General features: G+C 35.4%; 1 protein-coding gene across 1 annotated transcript in view; it reads left to right on the top strand.

Moving 5' to 3' along the window:
- LOC143239187 (semaphorin-2A-like) overlaps window positions 1–27,861 on the top strand; it is a 478,807-nt gene that overhangs the window by 277,420 nt on the left and 173,526 nt on the right. The gene's annotated exons all lie outside the window — the stretch shown is intronic.

Below are 27,861 nucleotides of genomic sequence, written 5' to 3' on the forward strand. Positions count from 1 at the left end.
CTTTGATCCCAGAGTTTTCTCTTAGTTAAGTTGTTGTATTTTTGACAATTATTATCATTAAATCCACACAACAAAGGGATGAGTTTGTGAGTTCAAATCCTTTCATTAACTGTAAGTTTTCAAAAATTGTGAAAAGCTGTACTTGGGGAGCTGAATATTTATCTTTAATTTGAACTGCTTTAAAACTTTGATAAATATACTTTTTTAAATTTTCTCAGTAAACATTATAATATATGTGAATGGTATTTGTTATCCATATCATTTAGAAATTGGTAGATTGAAGGTGAAGCCCTCCCCTTGTTAGAAACATTCTAGTTGTACTCCTATATTATTCATCATGTGTTGTTTTTTTTGTATAATATTCTGTTTTATGAGTTCCCTGATTAGTCATATTTCTCACCTACTTGTGGCAAAGCTAAACATCATACCAGTCATTTCAGCACCTAACCAATCTTACTGGATGTGTTTACCATTTCTTACAATCACTAGAGTAGGGTTTGTTTCATGTTTCATTCTGGTACTTCAGGTTGATCCATTCCTTTAGTATTAGGTACAAGGGTTATCTCTTTCTTGAAAATACTAAATTCTCAGTCTGCATATGAATGTTTTGGATCAGAAAGGGCTGTTGTATACCCTTTTGAACAATGTTCAATTTTCAGTAGCATCAGAGTTGTCACAGTACATACATATGCCAAGTAACTTCATAATATAGTTCTGATAGATGCTATTCCAATGTGATTTTATATTGACTGTTGTTGTCTCAGCTGATTTGCATATTCAAAATATTTTTAATATAACATACTCAACCCTCTATAGTTATAATAAATTCAATAACTTTTTTCTTGTGATATGGGTGGTTGTTTAATAGGTTGGTTTAAGAACTAGATTAATTGTTACTTAACTTTTCCTGTAAATAAGGCTTGAAGTAGTACAAAGGATACATACGTGAATGTAATGTGATATATCCTATATTTATATTTCCCTAAGAAAGGTAACTTTTTTTAACATCCTGCCCTTCAAGATTTATTGCATCCTTTAAAAGTAATGAGTCTCAATAAGGTAAAATGTGTTTTATAAAGTAAGGTCATATTTAACCAGTGTACTTCCTGTATGGAATGTGCAACTTATGATGATGCATGTTGACGTGCACACTTAAACCAAATGCTTTCTAGAATTATTATATCTTAATGATTACAAAGATTGTGTGAATTATTTCATTAATAATGAAATAAAAACAATAAAAGGATGGTTTTATACTTAACAACAACACAACACTAATACATTACAGTTAGTGATACATTTGCCGAGTTTAGACATTTTATGTATAGGGCGACACGAAACAGTTCTTGCAGGAAGACGTAAATGACACACTATCTATGCTCTGGTGTCACTTTATAGAACTATACATTCCCTATCAAATTTTCCTTCTGGATTCAGTCCATGTTTTGGACCAGAGAGAGACAGATTTAATATAGACCTCTTCCTCATTCTATGGAACTGTTATTTTATCTGCACTGCTACTAAATCCTGAGTTATTAATTAGCATTGTTACTTTCTTGTTATATTACTTACAGTATATTAAATTTTGCCCATTGTCTGCAGTTTTAATTAACACAACCTTTTCATGGGGTGATATTAATTCATATATTTTTATAGCTTCTCTTTTTTATGATTGCACTGTTAGTCTGTGTTCACAATACAGTTACACTTAGCAATCATATACACATAAACACGTAATCCTATTTTTACATTAAAAAACTTTTAAAATAGAGCTACATTTGTATCTGTGACTCAGTTCGCCTAGCAGTGTTCCGAATTTTAAATTTATTTATTTATGACGTTCAGAGGAGAGAGGTACTTAGGGCTAGGTTCATCATGTATTATGTAACTCTCTAGTTTGCTCATCAGTTCATTTGCATTAGTATTTTTCTCATAATATTGAAGCAAGTTATCTGGGAGTCTGTTTAATAGAATTGGCATGTTTGAATAGTTGTGTAGAAATTATTAAGAAATATTGAGTTTGTTGATCGTGGAACTGCATATGCATTCATTAAAATACAATGTATTTGCTGTAGTTTGTTTGTGACACATTTATCCATGTTATACAAACATATTCTACAACTGGTCTTATGTTTGTTCTGTAAATTTTTAATGTGTTTATTGTTGATTCTTCTTGTTTTTATCATTCACATTTCTAAGATAACTCACTATTGTCAAAATTTTGGTTTTTTTATTAATGTGTGATATCCAGTTTAATTTTGAGTCAAAGTAATCCACAATAATTTTGCTGATATTGTTACCTGTAAGAGTCATGTCTAGATATAACTGTAATATCAATTTTGTAAATAATATGACTTGTATTTTGTACACATTTATTTTAATTCTACATTTACTGTAGTAAAAATTCTATATTGTTTAGTAATGGTGATACGTTGTTGTTATTGGTTTGTCAGCACTTTTACAGATTGCAACATCACCTGCAAACTGTGAGAGAAAAGTGTGGTTTGGGTCTTTCAGAGACTTTTTGCTGATATGACTCCTTTAAACACGTTCCTAGTGACATAACTCGGAACTATCTGCTCCTACTAGTATTACCTACGTGACCTCCTAGAGGTCACACAACATTAACAGTTTCGACAAGTTAACAACTTAGGTGGTTTGTGAAAAGTGATTTTTTACTTCTTTACGTAGTAAACAAGGGTATGTTTGACTTGGTATGAACGTCACTTAGAAATGGTATTAAAAGATAGAGAGAAAAGGTTCTTTATAAGTGCAAAACACCATTACACATAATTTCATATCAGTCTGTTTTTATATATATATATATTTGAACATTACTTAAAGTTTGATACAGGAAGTTGATATATTCTTCTTAAATTTCATAATTTAAGGACAGTAAATGTAAAACTAAACATCAATATTACAAAATCTGTAGCAGAGAAAGGCAGAAACAAACTGTTTTTCATTCTTAAATAAACCAGACATGACATAATTTTAACAGGTAACTTACAAATAGCAACTAAGAATAGAATATGTTAATCGTGTTCGGAATTGGGATTATTTTGGTGAAACTAAAATATAACATTAATCTTCTGTTCCACTGTTTTCACACTGTTGGTCTTCCCTTTTACTGACTGTTTCAACACTTTTGGTATTCAATATTCCTGTTTTAGCACTAATAGTCTTAAATTTCTCTTTCTGTTTCAACAGTGTTGGTCTTCACTTTCAATCTCTGTTTTGACACTACTGACATTCAATTTCACTGACTGTTTCGACACAGTTGGCCTTCACTTTCACTGACTGTTCCAACACTGTTGGTATTCAATTTCAATGACTGTTTTAACACTGTTGGTCTTCACTTTCACTAACTGTTCCAACACTGTTGGTATTCAATTTCAACGACTGTTTCATCACTGTGGTCTTCACTTTAACTGAGTGTTTCATCACTGTTGTCTTCAATCTCACTGTCTGCTTAAATGCTATTCTTGTTTAGTTTCACTGACTGTTTTCACATTGTTCGTCTTCACTTTTACAGTCTGTTTAAATAATATTGGTCTTCACTCTCACCGACTCTTCCAACACTATTGGTGTTCAATTTCACTATTTTCACACTGATAGCACTCACATTCAATTCTATTTCCACACTATTCCTGTTTACTTCCACTGACTGTTTGCACACTGTTCGTCTACACTTTCACTGACTATTTCAACACTGTTGATCTTCAAGTTTACTGTGTGTTTCAACACTATTGGCTTTCACTTTCACGTACTGTTTCATCACTGCTTGTCTTCAAATTCACTCTCTGTTTCAACTCAATTGGTCATGAGTTTCATGCTGTATTTCAACACTACTGGTATTAAATTTCACTGACTGTTATAAAACTATTGGTCTGCAGTTTCAATTACTGTTTCAACAATGTTGATCTTCACTTTCACTGATTGTTTCAACACTGACGGTCTTTAGTATCATTGTCTGTTCACATTGTGGGTCTTCTCTTTCATTTCTCTTTCAACACTACTGGTCCTCAGTTTCACTCACTGTTTTCACACTGTTGGTCTTCACTTTCACTGACCATTTCAACATTGTTGGTCATCAATTTCACTCTCTGTTTCAACAGTGTAGTCTTAATTTTCAGTCTGTGTCAACAGTGTTGGTCTTCACTTTCAAAGAATTTAATTTAACTGTGTTTCAACATTGCATGTCTTCACTTTTACTCTCTTTTAACACAACTGGTCTTCACTTTCAATGACTGTCTCAATAGAGTATGTCATCAATTTCACGGTCTGTATCAACACTATTGGTCTTCAGTTTCACTGACTATTTGAACAGTGTTAGTGTTCAATTTCACTGCATTTCAATAGTGTTGGTCTTCACTTCCACTATATATTTAACACTACTGGTCTTCAGTTTCAAAGACTGTTTCCTCAGTACTAACTTTCATTTTAACTCTTTTCACACTGTTAGTTATTCAATTCTACTGTCTGCTTCAACACCATTGGTGTTCAGTTTCACTGACTATTTTCACACTGTTCGTCTTCACTTTCATTGGCTGTTTCAACTCTGTTGGTCATCAGGTTTACTGTTTGTTCCAACACTGTTGGTCTTCAATTTCACTGTCTGTTTCAACACTATTGGTTTTAAGTTTCACTGTCTGTTTTCACAGCCTTGGTCTCCACTTTCACTTCCATTTCAACACCATTGGTGTTGACTTCCACTGACTATTTTTCACACTGTTGGTCTTAACACTGTTAAATGTGTTTTAACACTTGGTGTTCAGTTTCACTGTCAGTTTTCACACTGTTCGTCTTCACTTTCACTGTATATTTTCACAATGTTAATCTTCACTTTCACTGCCTAATTCAACGGTGCACATCTTTAATTTCACTGTCAGTTTCAACACTGTTGGTCATCACTTTCATTTAATATTTCAACAGTGTAGGTTTCAATTTCACTGTCTTCTTCACTGGTGTTGGTCTTCACATTCATTGACTGTTTCCTGAGTTCTGGCCTTCATTTTAACTGACTGTTTTCACTCTATTAGTCTTCAATTTTAGTGAATTTTAACACGATTGTTCTTCAGTTTCACTATTTTCACACTGTTGGTCACACCCTTCACTGTCTGTTTCAACATTGTTGGTATTCAATTTCGCTGACTGTTTTAACAGTAATAATCTTAAATTTCACTCTGTGTCAAGAGTATTGGTCTTCACTTTCACTTTCAATTTTGACACTATTGGTGTTCAATTTGAAAATTGAACAACACTGTTCAATTGGTCTTCAACTTCACTATCTGTTTTAACACAATTGGTCTGCAGTTTCAATGGCTATTTCAACACTGTTTGTCTTCAGGTTTACTATCTGTTTCAGTAGTGCTGGTCTACAGTTTTACTGTCCCTATGTACCCTGTTGGTCTTCAGTTTCACTGACTGTCTAAACACTGTTGGTCTTGAATTTTACTGTCTGCCTCAACACTGTTGGTTATCAGTTTCACTGTCTGTTCAAACACTGTTGGTCTTCGGTTTCACTGACTCTTTGAACAGTGTTGGTGTTCAATTTCACTGCATTTCAACAGTGTTGATCTTCACGTTCATTATATATTTAATGCTACTGGTCTTCAGTTTCAATGTCTGTTTCCTCAGTGCTAACTTTCATTTTAACTCTTTTTCACACTGTTAGTTATTCAATTCTACTGTCTGTTTCAACACCATTGGTGTTCAGTTTCACTGACTATTTTCACTGTGCGTCTTCACTTTCATTGGCTGTTTCAACACTGTTGGTCTTCACTTTCACTAACTGTTCCACCACTGTTGGTCTTCAATTTCACTGTCTGTTTCAACACTATTGGCTTTAAGTTTCACTGTCTGTTTTCACAGTCTTGGTCTCAACTTTCACTTCCATTTCAACACTATTGGTGTTGACTTCCACTGACTGCTTTCACACTGTTGGTCTTCACTTTCAGTGGCTATTTCAACACTGTTGGTCTTCAGTTTCACTCTCTGTTTCAACTTAATTGGTCATGAGTTTCATGCTGTATTTCAACACTACTGGTATTAAATTTCACTGACTGTTATAAAACTATTGGTCTGCAGTTTCAATTACTGTTTCAACAATGTTGATCTTCACTTTCACTGATTGTTTCAACACTGACGGTCTTTAGTATCATTGTCTGTTCACATTGTGGGTCTTCTCTTTCATTTCTCTTTCATCACTACTGGTCCTCAGTTTCACTCACTGTTTTCACACTGTTGGTCTTCACTTTCACTGGCCATTTCAACATTGTTGGTCATCATTTTAACTCTCTGTTTCAACAGTGTAGTCTTAATTTTCAGTCTGTGTCAACAGTGTTGGTCTTCACTTTCAACGAATTTAATTTGACTGTCTGTTTCAACATTGTTGGTCATCAATTTAACTCTCTTTTTCAACAGTGTAGTCTTAATTTTCAGTCTGTGTCAACAGTGTTGGTCTTCACTTTCAACGAATTTAATTTGACTGTCTGTTTCAACATTGCATGTCTTCACTTTTACTCTCTTTTAACACAACTGGTCATCACTTTCAAAGTCTGTCTCAATAGAGTATGTCATCAATTTCACAGTCTGTACTGCTTGAACAGTGTTGGTGTTCAATTTCACTTTGTTTCAACAGTGTTGGCCTTAACTTTCACTATATAATTAACTCTTCTGGTCTTTAGTTTCAATGACTGTCCCATTAGTGTCAGTCTTCAATTTCACGGTCTGTTTCAGCAGGGTTGGTATTCCATTCACTTATTATCTCAACAGTGTAGATCTTCAATTTCACTGTCTGTTTCAATGGTGTTAATCTTCACTTTTACTGACTAATTCAACGGTGCACATCTTTAATTTTACTGTCAGTTTCAACACTGTTGGTCATCACTTTCATTTAATATTTCAACAGTGTAGGTTTCAATTTCACTGTCTTCTTCACTGGTGTTGGTCTTCACATTCATTGACTGTTTCCTGAGTTCTGGCCTTCAGTTTAACTGACTGTTTTCACTCTATTAGTCTTCAATTTTAGTGAATTTTAACACTATTGTTCTTCAGTTTCACTATTTTCACACTGTTGGTCACACCCTTCACTGTCTGTTACAACACTACTAGTCTTCATTTCCACTCTTTGTTTCAACACTGTTGGTATTCAATTTTGCTGACTGTTTTAACAGTAATAATCTTAAATTTCACTCTGTGTCAAGAGTATTGGTCTTCACTTTCACTTTCAATTTTGACACTATTGGTGTTCAATTTGAAAATTGAACAACACTGTTCAATTGGTCTTCAACTTCACTATCTGTTTTAACACAATTGATCTGCAGTTTCAATGGCTATTTCAACACTGTTTGTCTTCAGGTTTACTATCTGTTTCAGTAGTGCTGGTCTACAGTTTTACTGTCCCTATGTACCCTGTTGGTCTTCAGTTTCACTGACTGTCTAAACACTGTTGGTCTTGAATTTCACTGTCTGCTTCAACACTGTTGGTTATCAGTTTCACTGTCTGTTCAAACACTGTTGGTCTTCGGTTTCACTGACTCTTTGAACAGTGTTGGTCTTCACTTTCATTCTATATTTTAACACTACTGGTTTTAATATTTAAAGCTGTTTCATTACTGTCAGTCTTCAATTTCGCTGTCTCATTCAATGGTGTTAATATTAACTTTCACTGACTAATTCAACAGTGTACATCTTTAATTTCACTGTCAGTTTCAACACTGTTGGTCATCATTTTCATTTAATATTTCAGTGTAGGTTTCAATTTCACTGTCTTCTTCACTGGTGTTGGTCTTCATATTCATTGATTGTTTCCTGAGTTCTGGCCTTCATTTTAACTGACTGCTTTCACTCTATTAGTCTTCAATTTTAGTGACTTTTAACACTATTGGTCTTCAGTTTCACTGTTTTCACACTGTTGGTCACACCCTTCACTGTCTGTTTCAACACTACTAGTCTTCATTTCCACTCTTTGTTTCAACACTGTTGGTATTCAATTTCGCTGACTGTTTTAACAGTAATAATCTTAAATTTCACTCTGTGTCAAGAGTATTGGTCTTCACTTTCACTCTCAATTTTGACACTATTGGTCTTCAACTTCACTATCTGTTTTAACACAATTGATCTGCAGTTTCAATGGCTGTTTCAACACTGTTTGTCTTCAGGTTTACTGCCTGTTTCAGTAGTGCTAGTCTACAGTTTTACTGTCTCTATGTACCCTGTTGGTCTTCAGTTTCACTGACTGTCTAAACACTGTCGGTCTTGAATTTCACTGTCTGCTTCAACACTGTTGGTCTTCACTTTCACTGTCTGTTCCAACAGTGTTGGTTATCAGTTTCACTGACTGTCTAAACACTGTCGGTCTTGAATTTCACTGTCTGCTTCAACACTGTTGGTCTTCACTTTCACTGTCTGTTCCAACAGTGTTGGTTATCAGTTTCACTGTCTGTTCAAACACTGTTGGTCTTCGGTTTCACTGACTCTTTGAACAGTGTTGGTCTTCACTTTCATTCTATATTTTAACACTACTGGTTTTGATATTTAAAGCTGTTTCATTACTGTCAGTCTTCAATTTCACTCTCTCTTTCAATGGTGTTAATATTAACTTTCACTGACTAATTCAACAGTGGAGGTCTTTATTTCACTGGCTGTTTCAAAACTGTTGGAATTCAATTTCACTCTCTGTTTCCACACTGTTGGTCTACACTTTTACTTCTATATCAACATTATTGGTCTTCAGTTTTACTGAGTCTTTTTACCCTGCTTGTCTTCACTTTCATTGACTGTTTCAACAGTGTAGGTCTTCAATTTCACATACTGTATGAACACTATTGGTCTTCGATTTCACTAACTGTTTGAACAGTGTTGGTGTTCAATTTCACTGCATTTCAACAGTGTTGATCTTCACGTTCATTATATATTTAACGCTACTGGTCTTCAGTTTCAATGTCTGTTTCCTCAGTGCCAACTTTCATTTTAACTCTTTTCACACTGTTAGTTATTCAATTCTACTGTCTGTTTCAACACCATTGGTGTTCAGTTTCACTGACTATTTTCACACTGTGCATCTTCACTTTCATTGGCTGTTTCAACTCTGTTGGTCATCAAGTTTGCTGTCTGTTTCGACACTATTGGTCTTCAATTTCAATGTGTTTTAACACTTGGTGTTCAGTTTCACTGATTGTTTTCACACTTTTTGTCTTCTCTTTCGCTTCCATTTCAACACCATTGGTGTTGACTTCCACTGACTGTTTTTCACACTGTTGGTCATCAAGTTTGCTGTCTGTTCCTACACTATTGGTCTTCAATTTCAATGTGTTTTAACACTTGGTGTTCAGTTTTACTGTCAGTTTTCACACTTTTTGTCTTTACTTTCATTGGCTGTTTCAACTCTGTTGGTCATCAAGTTCACAGTCTATTTCAACACTGTTGGTCTTCACTTTCACTAACTGTTCCAACACTGTTGGTCTTCAATTTCACTCTCTGTTTCCACACTGTTGGTCTACACTTTTACTTCTATATCAACATTATTGGTCTTCAGTTTTACTGAGTCTTTTTACCCTGCTTGTCTTCACTTTCATTGACTGTTTCAACAGTGTAGGTCTTCAATTTCACATACTGTATGAACACTATTGGTCTTCGATTTCACTAACTGTTTGAACAGTGTTGGTGTTCAATTTCACTGCATTTCAACAGTGTTGATCTTCACGTTCATTATATATTTAACGCTACTGGTCTTCAGTTTCAATGTCTGTTTTCTCAGTGCCAACTTTCATTTTAACTCTTTTCACACTGTTAGTTATTCAATTCTACTGTCTGTTTCAACACCATTGGTGTTCAGTTTCACTGACTATTTTCACACTGTGCGTCTTCACTTTCATTAGCTGTTTCAACTCTGTTGGTCATCAAGTTTGCTGTCTGTTTCGACACTATTGGTCTTCAATTTCAATGTGTTTTAACACTTGGTGTTCAGTTTCACTGAAAGTTTTCACACTTTTTGTCTTCTCTTTCGCTTCCATTTCAACACCATTGGTGTTGACTTCCACTGACTGTTTTTCACACTGTTGGTCATCAAGTTTGCTGTCTGTTCCTACACTATTGGTCTTCAATTTCAATGTGTTTTAACACTTGGTGTTCAGTTTTACTGTCAGTTTTCACACTTTTTGTCTTTACTTTCATTGGCTGTTTCAACTCTGTTGGTCATCAAGTTCACAGTCTATTTCAACACTGTTGGTCTTCACTTTCACTAACTGTTCCAACACTGTTGGTCTTCAATTTCACTGTCTGTTTTAACACTATTGGCTTTAAGTTTCACTGTCTGTTTTCACAGTCTTGGTCTCCACTTTCACTTCCATTTCAACACCATTGGTGTTGACTTCCACTGACTCTTTTTCACACTGTTGGTCTTCACTTTCATTGGATATATCAACACTGTTGGTCATCAAGTTTGCTGTCTGTTTTGACACTATTGATCTTCAATTTCAATGTGTTTTAACACTTGGTGTTCAGTTTCACTGTCAGTTTTCACACTTTTTTCTTTACTTTAGCTTCTGTTTCAACGCAATAGGTCTTGAATTAAACCGACTGTTTTCACACTGTTCGTCTTCACTTTCACTGTCTTAACCAACACTGTTAATTTTCAGTTTCACCGTCTGTTTCAACACTGTTGGTATCAAAGTTCACTGTCTGTTTCAGCACTATAGGTCTTCACTTTGACTGACTGTTCCAACACTGTTGGTCTTCAACTTTACTGTCTGTTTTAACATTCTTGGTCTTCAGTTTCACTCTATGTTCAACAATTGATACTCAATTTCAGACTGTTTTAACACTATTGGTCTTCACTTTCACTGTTCCTACACTGTTGGTCTTCACTTTCACTTCCATTTCAGCACTACTGGTCTTGACTTCTACTGACTGTTTTCACACTGTTGGTCTTCACTTTCACTGGCTGTTTCAGCACTGTTGGTCTTCAAGTTTACTGTCTGTTTCAATAGTGCTGGTGTACTGACTGTCTAAAAACTGTTGGTATTGAATTTCACTGTCTGTCTCAACACTGATAGTCTTCACTTTCTCTTCTGTTTCAACACTGTTGGTGTTCAGTTTCACTGTCTGTTTTCACACTGCTGGTATTCACGTTCAATTCCATTTCACCACTATTCCTGTTCAATTATACTGACTGTTTTCACACTGTTGGTATTCACGTTCAATTCCATTTCACCACTATTCTTGTTCAATTCTACTGACTGTTTTCACACTGTTGGCCTTCACTTTCAATGGCTATTTCAGCACTGTTGGTCTTCAATTTCACTGTCTGTTTCAACACTTGTTCTTCTGTTTCGCTGCCTGTTTCAAGACTAATGGTCTCCAATTTCACTGTGTTTCAACAGTGTACTCTTCATTTTCAGTCTGTTTCAAGAATGTTGATCTTGACTTTCACTCTTTATTTTAACACCACTGGTATTCAATTTCAATGACTGTTTCAATGGTGTTGGTTTTCAGTTTCATTTTCTGTTTGAAAGGCGTTGATCTTTAATTTGACTGTCTGTTTCAACAGTGTGTGTCTTCACTTCTACTCTCTTTTAACACAACTGGTCATCACTTTCAATGACTGTTTCAATAGAGTACGTCATCAGTTTCACGGTCTGTTTCAGCAGTGTTGACCTTCACTTTCACTGAATGTTTTCATACTGTTTGTCTTCACTTTCACTTCTCTTTCAACAGTATTGTTCTTCATTTCCACTGTCTGTTTTCACACCATTGGTGTCTTCACTTTCAACAATATTGGGCTTCACTTTCACTGGCTGTGTCAACACTATTGGTCTTCAATTTCAATCTCTCTTTCTATTGTTCTTCAGTTTAAAGACTGTTTTCACACTGTTGGTCTTAACTTTTACTGACTGTTTCAATACTGTTGGTATTCAGTTTCACTGACTCTTTCAACACTATTGGTCTTCAATTTCACTGACGTTTTATCACTGTTTTAGTATGCTGTTAAAACTTCTCGTTGCTGAAAACTCATGTTTGTAGTGTTCTGATGAGACTTGCTGTTGTTGAAAACTCATGTTATAGTATTATTACTCTGGTGACACTTCTGCTTACTGATAACCTTGTACAGATGAACAAGTCAAGTAGTCAACCAGGAATGTATGGTGTTCAGATGTATCAATGAAGTAGTGAATCAGTGTAAATCAGTCCTAGCTAAAGATCTTCAGTTCTCTCTTCCACCATGTAAACTCTATGTACCTAATTTAGTTTACACTTTTAAATCACAATACAGATACCTAAAGGATCTTCTTGTGAAAGATAAAGTAACTCTTTTTCGACGAAAGTAAAGAAATCTGCCTTTTCTACTTCTTATGATTTTATCTCTAATGTTCGTCCTTATTGTTTAAGCCCTGAAGAAATATTTTAAAAGAACTATCATTAAATAAAAATATTTATGTTATATCGTTCGACAATAACATTGTTATTCTTAACTATAATAACTACTTGATCAAAATGGTGGTTATTCTTGACAACGCTACCACATTTAAAATCCTTATCAATGCCTCTTAATTCATTATCATCCAACGTGAGGAAACATTCCAAAGATACCTGATAGAACTTAGAAAGAAGAATGCCGTAGACATTTGACTGATGATGAGACGACACCGGGTAAACCATCACAGTATATTAATTTGCTATTGTGGGTTATATAGATATAATTATCCTAAATTTACTAAAATCACGAACTGAAAGCACAGTTAATTAATAATACAACAACATAGTATAGGCTATATATTAATAAGTGCAGCATTATATTATATTATATTATATTAAAAAATTATTTTAGTAAATCCAATATAAAGAATTAATTACTTTATATTTTGGTAATATTATTATTATCTAAAGGACATGGCGTGCATATTTGTATGTATGTGACCGAAATAATAAATACATTGTGTCACTATCTATTAAATGGCACCACAGAAAAAAAAATTATAAAAAATTCTCACTTTCGTATTCTAAATCCAGACAATTATGAAAATAACTACGATACGTACGACAAGCCTTTGTTTATCAAAGAACAGAATTTTAAAGTACGAGTCGTACTGTCCTAACAAGAACCCGACTTTCACTAGGAGTAAATCTGAAGGTTTGACTATGTCTTATTTGATGTAATTTATAAATAGTTTTATGGAAAGGAGTTAAAAATGTTAAATTTTAAATAAAGGGTACCACACTTAATAGATCAAACATAAAATTTGCTTAGCACAATCAGAACAGTTTTCCACTGCATTAATTACTGTAAAAATAATATTTTTTTTGTCTTAGAAAATGGTTCCTTTTTTAAAACTTTCAGTATGACGCTATCTAAAACAGCTCAGCATTTTCTAATCCTCTCGCAGGTTGCAGGGTCGCGAGTTCGCGCCCGCGTCGCGCTAAACATGCTCGCCCTCCCAGCCGTGGGGGTGTATAATGTGACGGTCAATCCCACTATTCGTTGGTAAAAGAGTAGCCCAAGAGTTGGCGGTGGGTGGTGATGACTAGCTGCCTTCCCTCTAGTCTTACACTGCTAAATTAGGGACGGCTAGCACAGATAGCCCTCGAGTAGCTTTGTGCGAAATTCCCAAAACAAACAAACAAACAAACTCGCAGGTTGCAAAGTAAAGTGAATGTTAGTAGTTGTCTGACTTTTGTTTCTTATTTCAAGAATTTAATTCAGATTTATAGAATGATCTTATGTGAATATACAATTAAAATATTTATACAAAACTTTATACCTGCAAATTGTACTGGTCGAAATACCCGTGGAATGTAAGATGGGTAATTTTTGCTATAAAATTTTCTTCTTTCTTCTCAAAGTTCGGCTTTTATTTTAATGTCTGGTCTCCATAGTTACTATACGCAACTTTCAGTAATATTGTGGTTAAACTTTATTGTCTTTCTCCACAGTTTGTATTGGTTTCAAGTGTAACAGTATTCTTGAATTAATTGTTGTAATGAAATGACGTAAGCAAAAGAGAAGGAAAATGGCATAAAAATAAAACTGATAAGTGAGGGATAGCAATGGGAAAACTCAGAAGATATTCAAAGTTAAGTGATGAAAACGAAAATTTCTCCTTTAAATCTAGCAAACAAATTGTACCCAGATTATAAATAAAGGGTTGTTTCTCGCGATCACGTGTATGACAATTTGTCGGTGTAGATCTTAGATGTGACAAGTTTTATTTGTCGTCTGTAGACTTATTCTGTACATACGACTTTAACCTTTTATATGTATATACTATGTATATGTATTATATGAAATATAAAATAGAGAGACCACAAATGTTTTATGATTAAAGTACACAAATAGATAGTAATAAGAAACAAAGATTTAAAGTTGAAAGGATGTACAATTTACTAGCAGTGATAAAAACAAATTGTAAGATTGTGTGTGATACTCCAGAGCAGGGGCGGCCAAACTTGCTTAATGAAAGAGCCACATGGGATAAACTTCAGATGTTTGAGAACATGAACAGATATTACACACGCGTTTTTATTGATGCATAAATTACATATAAATATTAAGAAATACATGTATGTAATGATATTTATTCATATATGTAGTTTTTAAACTGTTAATTTGTATCAGTTTCAATAACCACAAAGTGCACATATATACCAAATGTTTTCAAAATCCTGGCTGATTATTGCTTCAACTATATTGAGCGTATTTAATACGGTAGTAAACTAAGGAAGCATCTAAGAAAAATTTGCATTTTATTAACATTAAATGAGACAGCCAAAAATAAAAGTAAAAGGGGTAAAAACAAATATATTTAATGATATTTATTTGTATTAGTAAATATGTGGTCAAAACATGGAGGAAAATATGTAAACCAATAAAATTAGAGTTATTTTAATCAGATACCACCTTACAAAATTTTAGTCTTGTCATAATATTTTTCTGACACAGACATTCACACAATTATCAGGCTATTTACTGCTCGTAGAGGTCTTCTGAGTTTCCATCTTGTTTATGTTGAAATTCGGGTTGATACGGCCCCCCAGTGGCACAGCGGTATGTCCACGGACTTACAACGCTAAAACCCGGGTTTCGATACCCGTGGTTGGCAGAGCACAGAAAGCCCGTTGTGTAGTTTTTGCTTAATTCAAAACAACAACTGGCTGATATGTTGTCAAAACTGTACAAATTAACTCTGTCAGGTGTTGGTTTGTAAGGATCGAACGAAGTTTCGACTTCACAAACTTCATTACAGCATACAACGATTCACAGCAGTATGTTGTGGTGAATACAACGATTCACAGCAGTATGTTGTGGTGAATACAATGATTCACAGCAGTATGTTATGGTGAATACAACGATTCACAGCAGTATGTTGTGGTGAATACAATGATTCACAGCAGTATGTTGTGGTGAATACAACGATTCACAGCAGTATGTTGTGGTGAAAACTGAAATAAATCGCACACTGGTTTCCTTCAGTTCAGAATATTGTATTTCTGGAACTTGCTTCCAGAATGGGATTTATGGATCATCTTTTGACCCAGGTCCTCCTGTAATTTTATTGGTTCAATTTCCATAGCAGATGACTCTGTAACTAGTTCGAAAATTGGACAACCATCATTGATAATATCAACCATGAATGGATGTACAAGAAAGGCAAAGCAGGGCTTCAACTTCTGCAAGTCCTCACACCTGTGTAGGATATTATCAAGCAGTCCTTGTAATTTATCTTTGTATTCATGGAGTTTGTGGCTTTTTTATTTCAATATCAAGGAATGCATTTACTCTCCTTTTGGGATTGGGAAGTAACTGAAGTTTATTCACAATATGTTTCTTTAAAAAATTCTTATTTTATTCTGAAAGTTGAAAATTGTCTGAGTAAGATTAGAAACAATATTATTCTTCCCTTGTAGTGCCAAGTTGAGAGTTTGTAGATGATTCATTATGTCATTATGTAAGGAACGTTAGATCTTGCATCCATCCATAATTTCCCAGTTGAGAATAAAATCTTTTCTTTTCTTCAAGAAAAGTAAAAATAGGCTCCAGCAGATCCACAAACCTATTCAAGACATTGCTAGTTGATAACCACCTCACAATGCAAAAGAAAGAGACATCACTGGGTTTATCTTCAAGTTCCAGTTCTTCAATAAAATCTTAGAATTGTCGGTGAATCCTCCTATTTGGGTATATGAAACTGACAATTTCACGAACAAATTTCATAACATCTTCATGCTTGAAGTATCTGGCTGCCAGGTGTTCACGATGAATAATGTAATGAACAGGGAGAAATTCTGGAAAGCTGGGATCACTTTTTATAAGTGCAATTAATCCTGCATTTTCCCCACCATTGCAGGTGTTCCATCTGTTGCAACATTGACCAGTTTACCCAGTGGAATGTCAGCATTTGCTAAGGCTTCGTCAAGCGCATTTTTAATGTCAACACCACGAATTGTTTCTTTTAGTGCCACTAAGTCCAACATCTCTTCTTTCACAGTTACATCAGAGAAAACACAACGAATAAATACCGCCAGTTGTGAGTTGTCTTGTATGTCTGTAGATTCGTCAAGGGCTAAGCTGAATGCGAGGGAATTCTTTAAATCATTTTGCATTTTGCCAGCACCATCAGTACTGATCTGGGAGATACGTCTCTCTATAGTGTGGCATGAAGCTACTGGTTGTGCTATTAGTCGCTGAAGTTTTGTGTTATTTGGATGTGACACTGCAGCAACTTCAGCTATATTCTTGTTAACAAATTCACCATCAGAATATGGGCGCTTAGTACGAGTAATATTCCAAGATATGACAAAATTAACTTCTGTCGTTGTATCAACTTCCTTACTGAACATTCTAAACATTGTCTGCCAGCTATTTAATGATGATTTTAACACAGTTAACTTCTTTTTCCGTATTCTGATTTAGGTGGATAATCAGACGAAAAGTGTTTGTGATTTGTTTCATAGTGGCGTTTAAAGTTACTGGCTTTGTAATGACTGAGTAACACATTGCAGACAAGACACAAAAGTTTACCTTCTTTAACAGTAAATGCAAAATCTTCATTACATTCTGGCTTAAAAGTTCTGTTTTTATCTTCATACTTTCGATTTTAACAATTTGGTGATGCCAACTTCCTTCAAAACATTTTTACAGATACTCCTAAAAAGTTAAAGTCAAAAGAAACAATAAGCTCCAACATCCGCAACGCAACCAAACTCTGTAACGCCCAGTATCACACTAACACTCCGCCAAATTCACTGCTCGCAAAACAGTCACACACGCCACAATATCGCGATCGCAAGTCACGCCCACTAAAACAAACATTGTCAGCACTGGTTTGTACCATTACTGATTCTTCAGCACAATTCCTCTATAATCCATGCTGATTCGAGTACTTACCGTGAAGAACTTATAATATTATATTATATGTCAAAAATCGCATGTGGCTCGCAAGACACAGGTTGATCGCCCCTGCTCTAGAGTCTATAGTAAGTGTATTAGATGGGTTTTGGTTTTCTATGTTTCATATTTCTATAGGAACTGTTCTGCTAAGAGCTACTCAACAATAACACGTCACATGTTGATATGTGAATGATTGTGTTATTAATTTATAACAAGTTAGTGTAGAATATTCTGTTTGTTGTCAACATTATTCATACGTATTCTACTGTTATGTAAATAGTTAATGTTGAACTTTTCCTTCGTTCGCAGATTTGAAAAGGTCACCAAAGACATGATAAACTGGTGGACAGACACCACGGTTCACAATGTAAAACAAGTAGTACATAATGTTCTTTGTCTAATCACATTCGTATGTTGTCTACAGCTACTTTCAAAGTCAATCTTCATTATTAGTTGTTCAGTCTGTCAAGTAATAATTTTTTTTTTTAAGAAACACATCCATACGCTTTGGGATTGGGGTTAAAAACAATAGGTAAATTGTCTACTGGATAAACTCGTTAGAGTTTACATGTTAACAAACATGAAAGTCTGGATTGGTTTCTCACTTCTTTGTGACTTACACTGAATAAATTTTGCAAAATTATAAAGTCTAAAGTATATCTGAGTAAAACTGTTCGTACAGATTTATAATTATTTTTTACTTAAAGTTTAAAATTTGATACGTGTGTGTGCACTCTAAACCTGGAAGATACTCACAAGTTGTGGAAGGATAAAAAAACAGGTATATTAAAAATTAAAGGTTAAAAAAAGGTACAGATCAATAGATGATTGGTAATGGCTTTTTATAACTCACAAGTATGGTTCAGTTCCAGATAAGTTTTTAACCCCGTATCATACACACAGGATATCTTCTGACTAAAGAACCAGAATGGCCAGGTAGTTAAGGCATTCGACTTGTAATCCCAGGATCTCGGGTTTGAATCCCCGTCACACCAAACGTGTTCGCTCTTTCAGTCGTGGGACGTTATGATGTGACGGTCAATCCCACTATTCGTTGGAAAAAGAATAATAGCCCAAGAGTTGGCGGAGGGTGGTGATGTCTAACTGCCTTCCCTCTAGTCTTACAATGCAAAATTAGGGACAGCTAGCGCAGATAGCCCTCGTGTATCTTTGCGCGAAATTCTAAAAACTAACAAACAAAGATACATGAGAGAACTTGAGAACAAAAGTTAATGAGAAGGCAGCGGGTACATCAACACGGTATATTAAGTTATTACTGTAGTTATAAATTATCAAAAATTTACTAAAATCACAACTAAAATATTTCACTTTTGATATTCAGATAATTATTAAATTAAACACGACACATATAACATTCCTTTCTTTATCACAGAGCATAATTTAAAGTATTCTCCTTGTAACAAGAACCCGGCTTTCACTAGGACCGAGCCTGAAGGTTTGATTATATCTTTATTGTTTGTTTTGTTTTTGAATTTCGCGCAAAGCTACTTAATGTTTATCTGCGCTAGCCGTCCCTAACTTAGCAGTGTAAGACCAGAGGGAAGGCAGCTATTCATCACCACCCACTGATAACTCTTAAGCTACTCTTACCAACGTATAGTGGGATTGACCATTACACTATAACGGGCCTACGGCTGAAAGGGCGAGCATCTTTGGTGTGACGAGGATTTGAACCCGCGATCCTCGAATTACGAGTCGAACGCCTTATCCCACCTGGCCATGCCGGGCCATCTTTATTCAGGTAATTCATGAATATAGCTTTAAGAAATGGAATTTAAAAATAAATATTGTTTTTCAGTAAACGGTACCACATTTAGTAAATAAAAAAATACAGTTTGTATCAGCACAATCCGAACACTTTTCCCCTGTAGTACTTGTTATAAAAGGAATCTTGTTTTCGTATAAAATATTCACTTTTTCTAAAGTTTTCAGTACGACGCTATCTAAAACAGCCCCATGTTTGTTAATCCTAATTACTAAGCCTCTCACAGGTTGTTGAGTAACGTGAATGTTCCTTACTTGTTGTCTGACTTTTGTTTTTCATTTCAATAATTTAATTCAGATTTATAGAATGATCTTATGTGAATATACATTTAAAATATTTATACAAAACTTTATACCTGCAAATTGTACTGGTCGAAATACCCATGAAATATAAGGTGAGAAACTTTCGACTAAAAATTTTAATTTTTATTTGCACAGTTCGATTCCCACTTTAATGTCTTGTTCCCTTAGTTACTGAACGCAAATATTCAATAATATTGTGCTTCCATTTTTTTGTTGTCTTTCACAGTTTGTATTGGTTAGAAATGAAGCAATACTTGTCAATCAATTATTGTAACGATATGACGTTACGAAAGAGAAGGAATATAAAGACATATAAAACAGATAAGTGAGGATTAACAGTGGTAAAAGGCACAAGATGTTCAAAGTTGGTGTATTTCAGTGGTGCACAAAGTCCGACCCGCGACGAGTCGCCAATTGGCGCGCGATCTTCAACGGAAAAGTCAAACATAGAGAGTTCGCGCCTGCGCGAAGATTAAGCGCTATAGAAGAATATGCATTACATTAGATACTGAATGGTTCCATGTTTGTGTCGAGCAATAAAGAAAATTTAATAAGCAAATCTCGTTAATGCATAGGCATTTAATCATTGGCACAATGACGTAATATTTTCGTAATTACGAAATCTCTCGTGTTCCAATTGTTCTTCAAGATTTACTTACGAGCCCTATTTTGATATTATTTCGTAACAAAAATGGCAGCTAATCGTAAAAGAAAAGTTGACAAAAACCGGCAGTTTCATGATGATTGGACTGCGCAATATTGTTTTGTTCAACAACAGAAGAACGTGATTTGTCTGCTGTGTCATTCGACAGTAGCAATAGCGAAGGTACCCAATATAAAGCGTCATAATGAGTCGAAGCATAAATATTTGCATAACGTTGTCGGTGATGAACGAACAGCTCGAATTGAATTTCTGCAGCGGTCGCTGAATCACCAGCAGAACGTTTTCTCAAAGTAGTCAGCAGATTTAGGTGCAGCATGTGAGGTCAGTTATGATATTTCGTTGATGATAGTGAAATCTGGCCGACCGTTCACTGATGGTGATTTTGTCAAGCAATGTATGATTACTGCATCAGAAAAGTTGTGTCCAGAAGCAGTTCGTAAGCTACAGACGGTGGCTTTGAATCGTATGACAGTTCAACAAAGAATTTCACACCTCTCAGCAGACGTGACAAGGCAGCTTACAAATAAAGCAGCCAACTTTGTCTACTTCTCTTTGGCAGCAGACGAGTCAACTTACATCAGTTCAACAGCACAGCTTCTAGTTTTTGTTCTTGGTGTGTCGTCATCGTTTGATATCACAGAAGAACTAATCGGCATGGGTTCCGTGAAGGGTCACACAACTGTGTCTGCTCTATTCGAGGAGAGAGTACGACTGTGTAGTAGTGTTTCTTATTGGATTTCACGAAACTCGTAAGTGTGACAAGTGATGGAGCACCAGCCATGACCGGAGAAAGTAGCGGCCTGGTGGCACTGTGGATGAAGCATCGAGGAAAGCAGACAGACAGTTGGTGAAGTTGCACTGTATTATTCACCAACAGAACTTGTGCAGTAAAGAACTTGGTTTTCAGGCACTGATGGCATTAGTGACGAAAACCATTAATTTAATCAAATCACGAGGGCTCAATCACTGTCAGTTTCGAAGTATTCTTGAAGAAATTGATTCAGACTATGGTAACCTTGTGTATCACTGTGAAGTACGCTGGCTGAGTCGAGGGAAGATGCTCAGAAGATTCTGGGAGTTGATTGATGAGGTGATAGAATTCCTAAGAAGCAAGAACAAAGACACAGAAGTGATTTCCATGACTGATCCAGCATGGCAAGCTGATTTGACCTTTCTGGTCGACATGACACAACACTTGAATGATCTGAATTTGAAGTTGCAAGGCAAAAATCAGCTTGTCTGTCAGCTTGCAAATCACGTCTCAGCTTTCAGTACAAAGTTGCAGTTGTTCCAGTAGCAAGCAGCATCAGATAACTTCGTGCACTTTCCCACTTTTCAGTCACAGCTACAGAAGAATCAGGACATTGACACACAAATTTATGTTGGGAAGCTAGATACCTTGATTTAATCCTTCAACTCACGGTTTCATGACTTTGACCAATGCAAATTGTTGATGAAACTTTTTGCTGATCCGTTCAGTATGTTAGTGGATGACTTGTCAGCAGAATATCAACTGGTGATCATTCATTCCCTTAAACCTTATTACCATCTTATGTTTAATGTATTAGTTGTAAAACTGTTTTTATTCCTCTGTTTATTTTGAAAATTGTACAGTTTACGTATTTGGATGCTTAGTATACACACGTGTATATTTTCTCAAACTTTTCTTGAACAAAGTACTATAGTTGTTTCACCAGGTTCATTATGTAATAGATGGTTATTTGTATTTGTATTTTGAATTTCGCACAAAGCTACTTGAGGGCTATCTGTGCTAGCCGTCCCTAATTTAGCAGTGTAAGACTAGAGGAAGGCAGTTAGTCATCACCACCCACCGCCAACTCCTGGGCTCCTCTTTTTACTAACGAATAGTGGGATTGACCGTCACATTATAACGCTCCCACGGCTGAAAGGGCGAGCATGTTTGGCGACCCTCAGATTACGAGTCGCACGCCTTCACACGCTTGGCCATGCTAGGCCCGATAGATGGTGTTTTATTACGTTAACTACCTGATTCATAGGTAAAATAAAATCAGTGTGTTAATGATTTATTCCTGAATTTCTATGTGTTTTAGTAGTTGTCAACATTTATAAAAGCTTTTATTCTTTTCACCAATCTACAGTTCCATTTTACATAACAGTAACAATAAATAATTACATATTATGTATTACAAACTGTAAAATTACTGTTGTACATTAGATACACCCTTGTGCAAATTAATTGAAACAAGACGGAAAATCACGATTTTTTTTCAATTTTTTGCGTTTTATTTCTGAGGATCCAAAAATTACTCACAAATTAATACATGATTTAACCGTCTTTATTTTTCAGAAGATCATTAATCCGCTTTGGTATCGAGTCCACGAGTTGACTGCAATCTTTAATAATATTTGGATCGCGGTACCACACCTCAATTATGGCCTCAATTAGCTTATCTTTCGTAGTACAGTCTTTTCCCCGAAGTCTTTCTTTACAAATCGCTCAAAGATTTTCAATAGGATTTAAGTCTGGAGAGTTTCCAGGCCAGTCCAGCACCTTTATTCGCGTTTTAGTTATAAAATTCTTCTCAAGTTTCGATGTGTGGCACGGAGCCAGATCTTGCTGAAAAATGCCAGATCCATCTGGAAATCTCTTTTTCAATTCTGGAACGACTCTTCTTTGCAAAACTTCGATGTACTGTGGTCCTTACATCATACCATCTACGATACGTAAGCCTCCGACGCCATAGTAGCTGAAAAAGCCCCAAAACATCTTCTTAAGGGATATTTTACGAACTGATTGATGTGAGATTCTCGAAGTTTCTCACCTGCAGATCTGCGAACATGCAGACTTCTTTGACCCTGTATGAAGAAATGAGTCTCCTCACTGAATAACACCTTCCTCCATTGTTCTTGTGTCCAGTTCTTGTATTTCAGACCCCATTGATACCGTTTTTTCTTTATTGAGTTGGTAAGAAGTTGTTTTGTGACTGGTCTCCTTGCCCTTCTAAAGCAATTTTGAATGACGTAATATCCCTCAAAAGATGGTTAGTAAGATGAAGTGTATTAGGGTAGGTTATATTGATATATGCTTCTGGTGTTTCACATGTAATAACATTATATTAACAATATGGTAGTTTTCCAATGGTAAGTTTCTTGAAATCTATAATGTAATGATCTCTAAAATGGTTATTTTATAAATTGTAAAGGGACATTTTTAATTAGCACTTTAAAGAAACATACATTGCAAATAAAATAAAGTACCTTCAAACAAATATTTTTCTTATCATGAAAGAAGAGGGCTCACCCTGTGATCAGAACATAGATAATTGGAAAAACATTACACTAGTAAACATAAAATCATCATTTGTTAATATTAAGATTTTTTGGACACAAAAAATATAAACGTTTAACTTCTGTAGCTAACCATTGTTTTCTAGTAACATAAACACCTTTTGTGTTTAATGAAAGGAGAGTTGAAAAAGAATCTCTTCGTATGTCATTGTAAAAGTAATAATGGTGTGTGTAACTATTTGTTATTGAGAATTTAGTATTTTTATGTTAGTTTCTCTTGAACTATTTTGAGACATGCTAAATAACTGTAACTATCCATTAACAGGATTAAACATAACATATTTTTGTATCAGTTCCTGTTGAATAGTCAGAAACATCTCAGACTGTTCAGCAGGATCTGATATAGAAATACATCATGTTTAATCCTGTTTACAGGTGGTTATGAGATTAAAAGTTTTATAACATTGTCAGTTGTTGTTGAAAAGTGTAGAGATGTGTTAAACAGTTTTTACCATTTGTTCATGTTGTACAATCTTGAGAAGATAAACAGCACCTACCAAGTTAAACATCGGTTCTTTTGAATAAATATGAGACATAGTAAACGGCTAGTAAAACTAAACATCAGTTTTTGTTTAACAAACTTTACACATACAGTCGGTACTACTTCTAAGCAACAGTTCCTGTTGGATAAAAATTACACATATTAAACAGCTGTTACCAAACTGGAATAGCAGTTGTTGTTGAACAAACTTTATGTATATTAAACAGCTGTTCCTATAAAACAATTTCGGGACTTGTTAATGAACAGTATGTAATCATCTGTGAAACAATAAGGGTAATTTAGAATATTTGATTAGTTACAAAGTCAGTCGAATCCCCTACATGGAGTTAAGGTAGACAAAGGAACAGCTAAAATACAGTTTTTCTGATAAAAACATCTGATAGTTACTTAGGAGGTTACGGTGATTATAAAAATAAAATTTGACAATTTTCAGATAAAGAAACTTATTTTTAATCTTAAAATAAAAATCAGTTTGTATAACCAACTTGAATAACGAATATTCCAAAAGAAAAAATTCACAAGTAAATATTTGATTTTAAAAATTATTATAATAATAAAAGAAACTGATATTTTGTGTGCAAAATTCTCATAATGTTTGCTAATACCATGTGAGATTTTGTGAAAATTAACATTATCAAAAGTTATAGTAAGAATACTCTAGCGGTTATTTTGCCTGGTTCACTAATTTACCTATATATCTGAACAACATCCAACTTTAAATAAAAATAATAATTATAAATCTGTACGAACAGTTTTACTCGGATATACTTTAGACTTTATAATTTTGTAAGATTTATTCAGTGTAAGTCACAAAGAAGTGAGAAACCAATCCAGACTTTCATGTTTGTTTTCATGTGAAGTTTGATGAAATTCCCCAATATACAATTTATCTGTTGTTTTTAACCCTTAATCCCATAGCCTATGGACGTGTTTTTAACAATAGACACTTTACCTATTGTTTTTAACTCCTAATCCCAAATCCTATTATAGTATTTGTTAACTAATTCTCATTTCTTGAGATACTCAATACTCATGTCTCGTTTTTCGTACAGTTTTCTTAGTGGTTTACTTTTTACAGACTTTTTACCTTACCCTTTTATGATATTACAGACTTCGATCTGAACAACAACCAATGAAGATCGACTTTGAAAGTAGCTGTCGTCAACATCTGAATGTGATTGGACATTATGTACCACTTGTTTTATATATATCGTGAACCGTTGTGTCCTTCCAACAGTTTATCTCTGTCTACTGTTTATGGTATCCTTTTTTCCCGCTGAATTTGAAAAAGCTGACGAAGTCAAAGTTCAACATTAACTATTTAAATAACGAAAGAACAGGTACAACAAACAGAATATTATACACTAACTTGTTAGGAATCAATAACACTGTGATTCAACATGTGACGTAACGGTATGTTATTGTTGAGTGGCTTTTAACAGAACACTTCCAACACAAACTTGGAACATCAAACACAGAAAACTAAAACCATTTTGACACACTTACTCTAGAACAGTGGTTCTTAACCTTGTTGGAGGTACTGAACCCCAGAAGTTTCGTACTTGCATTCACTGAACTCTTCGTAATTGGAAAAATAAAATATCATTTTTTTCCAATTCAAAACATAAGTAGATATTTTATTGGTGCACAAAACGAACCATGCATCAGTTGCACACAATATCACTGTGTTCAAAGAACAAAACCAACAAAACATGAATTTCACACAAAAACATAACTCAATGAATATTTACTGCAAATCAATATGACTTTTGCTGTTGCCTTTCAGAGACAAATTCAGAAATGCGCGGCTTCATCTTGGCAAGTGCCACTCTCATATCATTTTCGCAACAAAGCCTGTTCCTTTTCTTCGTTTTTATGTTTACCATCCTCGAAAAGGATTGCTCGCAAAGATACGTTGTAACAAACGGTATGAGTATCTCAAGGGCTTTCTTAGCAATAAGAGGGTACGCTACGATTTGGTGACACCAAAACGTTGAGAGCGTTGTTGTTCTGAAAAGTTGCTGTTGAACCTGGTTCTGCTGAAGTTCAATGATTTCGTCGAGGTATTCATCATTGACATCTGTTGACGCAACACTAAGATAGAACGGCTGTCCCACCCATGCTGGATATGACTTTCTGGTGGGGAAGTATCCGTCGAGAGACCTTGCGAGCTCATTTAAGTACATGACAATTGCTTGCTTCAGTTCCCCCGGGTACAGAAATGTCTCCGATTTCAGACACATCTTCGATCTTACTTACACAATCGTCCAGCAGGGGAAAGTTTGCAAAGTTATCATTCTTTATTCGTCGTTTCCATAGCGGTAGCTTTTCTTTAAAAGCCTTCAGGTTTTCTTCCGCTTCGATGATGTTGACTCCACCGCCCTGCATCTGTTGATTGAGAGCATTGAAGATATCGGCCATGTACGCCAAAATGAGAATGAACTCAGATTTTTTGAAGCAATCTGCATGACAATGTTGGTGCTTTCGCAAAAACAGGGCTAATTCCACACACATGGCAAAAACACGATTCAGCATCTTTCCCCGGGATAACCACCGAACGTTAGAATGGTACAGAAGTACCTCGAATTCAGAGCTCATTTCATTGCACAGCTCTTTGAAGATGCGGTGCTTCAGGGCACTATTTCACACAAAGTTCACACATTCCACTACAATTTTTAATACTTCTGCCAGTTTTGAAGGCAAGGTTTTTTGTTGCCAACGCATCCCTGTTCAGAACACAGTGCGTTACAATTATGTGTGGTGCATCGGCTTTCACCAGCACACCAAAACCAGAGTTTTGTCCCCGCATGACTGGAGCTCCGTCCGAACAAACTGCAGAAACCAAAGATCGTTGTCTCTGAAGAAGTCATCCACAAGTTTCTTCACGTCGGCTGCCTTAGTTGTTGTTGCAAGAAGCTTACAAAATAAAAAATCTTCTTTTATCTCGTCGTTCTTCACATAGCGCACGAATACAACAAGCTGGCTTAGATTGGAAACGTCGGTGGTCTCTTCGAGTTTAATGCTGAATTTTGCTGAGCTTGAAATCAGATCTGCAACTACTTAAGCCAAGGTGTCATCGCTCATGTCATCTATTCTGCTGCTGATGGTGTCATTTGAAAGAGGAATTTGGGATAACTTATTTTCAGCAGCTTTTCCCAGCATAATATTCGCCATCTTCAACACAGCTGGTTTTACGAGTGCTTCACCAATGGTGTGTGGTGTGCCCTGCTTTGCGATCAAGTACGCAACTTCGTACGATGCTGTGAGGATCGGTTTGTCGATGGGTACAAAGCCGAGAAAAGGCAAAGTAACCTTTTCATCGAACCTGGCTCTCTTTACCTTGAATTCAGCAAGCGTTGTGATCTTGTATTTCCCATCTCCATGCAGCTTTTTGAAGTGTTCTCTTAGTTTTGCCAGTGCTAGACTAGAATTGCTCAACTTGTCATTGCAAATCATGCATTGAGGACGCTGACTCCCATCATGTTCCGTTATACACGTGAATCCATATTGTACGTATTCGTCCGACCACTTTCTGTTTTTGCTCGATATAGTTAGTATGGAGGGATTGTAAGATTAGGAAAAAAAATCACAAATGACGCACAATTACTACAGTCACAAGTCGACTGCTAAACGCACGAAGTTCCCTGCAGGACAGATATTAACTGTGATGTGACGTGATCAGCCAAGTGGAGAATGACGTCATAAATCATACGAGTGGGGTGAACGGAACGGACACACACACATTGTGTCTTTACCTCAGCCGAACCCCTGAGACTGTCTCACTGAACCCTTGGGGTTCTGTTGAACCCAGGTTAAGAACCACTGCATTGGAGCAAAGGAAAAACAGGCAATAGTGCTGAACAAAGATAGTTGTCACAACTCTGGATG

This window comes from Tachypleus tridentatus, chromosome 13 (genome assembly GCF_004210375.1).
Source record: "Tachypleus tridentatus isolate NWPU-2018 chromosome 13, ASM421037v1, whole genome shotgun sequence".
Lineage (NCBI taxonomy): Eukaryota > Metazoa > Arthropoda > Merostomata > Xiphosura > Limulidae > Tachypleus > Tachypleus tridentatus.